The sequence below is a fragment of the Lepeophtheirus salmonis genome, chromosome Z (assembly GCF_016086655.4).
Source record: "Lepeophtheirus salmonis chromosome Z, UVic_Lsal_1.4, whole genome shotgun sequence".
In the NCBI taxonomy this organism is placed as follows: Eukaryota; Metazoa; Arthropoda; class Copepoda; order Siphonostomatoida; family Caligidae; genus Lepeophtheirus; species Lepeophtheirus salmonis.
The window spans coordinates 17,182,508-17,185,599 of record NC_092584.1 but is presented as its reverse complement, the minus strand read 5'-3'; the positions used below and the strand labels follow the sequence as shown (position 1 = coordinate 17,185,599).

Sequence of the window (3,092 nt, the reverse complement as noted above, 5' to 3'; positions counted from 1 at the left end):
CGATCAATTAGATGTATCTTCCTTCGATTTGTAATTTCTCAATTTATTATGATGTATTTTTTTATATTATTCAAGGACTTACCCCTATTATATATGTATTTAATTTCGAAATATTTTATTAATACAGACTAAGATTAACTCACTAATCCTCTTCCTAATTCGTTGGATTTTTAACTTTTTTTTGTTGTATTTTCAAATCTACGACCCATACCTTTCATAAATTTTGAGACATATGGAATTGATCTTGTTTTATGAAAAAAATCAACTAATTAGGCCCTCTAGAGACCAGGAATCTGGTCTAACCAGAATACATCATAGACTTAGATACGTAACTCATAATTCTGAGCAACGTTTATTTTATGTCTAAAGTCTGTATTTGTCTCCATTTTTTAAATAATACCCTGGTTATGCGTTTTTATTAGGGAACGGACGGACGAACAGTATGTAGTATAATATTGTATTATAGTAGATTTTCATTTTTGCATTAATGTAAATATATATGATATAGATACATGATCAATATCTTCAATAAAATTTGAATCATTCAATATAAAATTCAAGAACACAATAAGGAATTGAAGTAAACTTGTATATTTAGTAATACGTCGCATTTTTGAATATAATTGTTGATAATAATATGTGAATAGGCGGTGAAATGGAAGCTCATTATTTTTGTACGTAAATTTAAAAAATCTTAAATGCTTAAGAGCTAAAGTACTCTAAATTGATCAATCCCTAGACAAATTTGAATCTAAAATTTAAAATCAACTGTGATTTAAGATTGTAGAATGTTAATTTCATTAAAAAATGGATTTCTTTCTTTGGTTAAAGTTTGTCAATCATCTCAAAGTTCTTAATGTCACTGTTTTTTTAAATTATATTTGCCTAAGGACCCAAGATGAAGAAAGACAAGCTTGGGATCTAAGTGTTCAAATTGATCTGGAGTAATATAGAGGAATATTTCGAAACTGGGTAGGAATTGTATCTTTTTCAATATGTTTCGGACTATGTTAGGATCTTTACGACAAATTTTGTTAGTATCCTCAAATTCAACTTTATAATCAGAGGAGATAAAATAAAGTTCACAAAGTGTAGAATATTATGAAGGTTCCTAATTTTGGCTGGGTACGGCTTGACTCCAAAGTTTTCTTTGTGACTCATCCTTCGGTTTGGTATTATTATGTTTCCGGGGCCAGTTTCGATACTTTCGGACTTAGTTGCTCTGTATTTACTAAGACAACCGTGTGCAATACATATTTTTTCCCCGATAATATATACTATATTATATTGTAATTTGTATTTTGAATCTCTTGTAGTCATTGAGGAAGGAGAGGTTGCGAGATCCTTCCTATTCTTAGTTGTTAAGATATTATTGGTACCTAAATATAATTAAGTAAAATATGATTACTTAAGATTATAACAACATGAATATAAATGTTTAAACATATCAAAAAATAAAAATCTATATGTGCTTTCATATGCTTAAATCGATTTCATTCATTAATAAAATAAATAATTACATATTCTTGAAGAATTAGGACAAAAGAAGAGATTCCAATACTTTATCATCAACAAGAGATGCTCGCTCGATTTCTGATATGATATATACGGGAATGATAATGACAATTTATCCTAAGAAGCGAACCAAACCAAGCTAAGCTTCATTCAAGAGTAGAGTGGATTCCTTCTTTGGGTAGGAATCATCTCTATATAACAATGAATAATAAATTCAAGGATTGAAACTATGATGGGATTCATTCACTTTGGGATTAAGATATTATAAGGATGTGATATATTTAATAAGATATGTTAATTACAAATACTAATACAACAATTTGAATTTATAACCATAAAACTAAAAATTAATATTTAAAACAACAAATTTAAAAAATTGAATCATTCAAAAAGAGACAAATTTGATATTTAGATGTGCTTTTAATTTGACGATTGCATAGGACTAAGATCATTCATCAATCACTAAAACCGAAAGAAGTGGGCTTCTATGTTCTCCAAGAGTTAGAACCAAAAGAAGGTAGATGGAATCGAAGAAAGATACTTATAACTTAATCATCCATCGTTAGAGATGTTCGGATTCCGAATCCTACGAGGGACGAAAATTAATCCTAGGAAAACTACGACGCTTCATAAGGGAGTAGGGTGGACTTCTTCTTGGGACAGAACTTCCAGCCTCGAAAATTTCAGGAGCCTTATATTTCTCGATATATTATTCTAATGCTTGTTCGTCAATCAATGAGTACCAGGAGAAAGAAGTGAATAGCTCTTGTTTCATTCGAACCGCTGTCATGTTTGTTTGTTTATTTATTTTTAAATAAATATGTTAAATTGGTGATTACTGATTGCCAACTGATTATATCACTTTAAACGGATCTAGCCATTTTTTCTACCTGAACACTTTTCCTTTTTTTCCCTACTATTTTTTCCTTCAGATATCACTTTAAAAGAATCTAGCCATATTTTCCAACTAAACACTTTTCCTTTTTTTTCTTCTCCTGTAGTCTTTTTCATTGAGATGTCACTTTAAACGTATCTAGCCATTTTTTCCACATAGACACTTTTTTCTCCTGCCATTTTTTGTTTGAGATATCAGCTTAAAATAATCTAGCCATTTTCTCTACCTAGACATTTTTCGTTGTTCATGTCCTGCCATTTTTTCCTTGTGATATAAGTTTGAACTCATCTAGCCCTTATTTCTAGTTAGACAATTCTCTTTTTTTTCTCTTTCAGTTTTTTTTGATCAGTTTAAACGAATCTAGCTATTTTTTCCACCTAGACACCTTTCCTTTTTTTTCCTCGACTGCATTTCTTCCTTGTTATATCTGCATGAGCGCATCTAGGATTTTTTTCCCACATAAACACCTTTCTTCTCTTTTTCTCCTGCCATTGTTTCCTTGATATATCAGTATGAACTATTCTAGCAATTTTTTCCACATAGACAATTTTTCTTTATTTTCACCCATTTTTTTCTTGATCAGTTTGAACAGATTTAGCCATATTTTCGCAATAAACACTTTTCATTGTTGTTTTTTTCTGCCATTTTTCTCTTGACGATTAAAATTAATCTAGACAATTTT

At 29.8% G+C, this 3,092-nt stretch overlaps 1 long non-coding RNA gene across 1 annotated transcript; it reads right to left on the bottom strand.

Moving 5' to 3' along the window:
* Positions 1-575: 575 nt before the first annotated feature.
* Positions 576-2,327, bottom strand: LOC121130422 (uncharacterized). The gene is made up of 2 exons (XR_005868730.2): positions 1,521-2,327; positions 576-1,379 (listed from the first exon to the last, which is right to left on the bottom strand). It is a non-coding gene; the product is annotated as an uncharacterized lncRNA (long non-coding RNA).
* Positions 2,328-3,092: the final 765 nt, after the last annotated feature.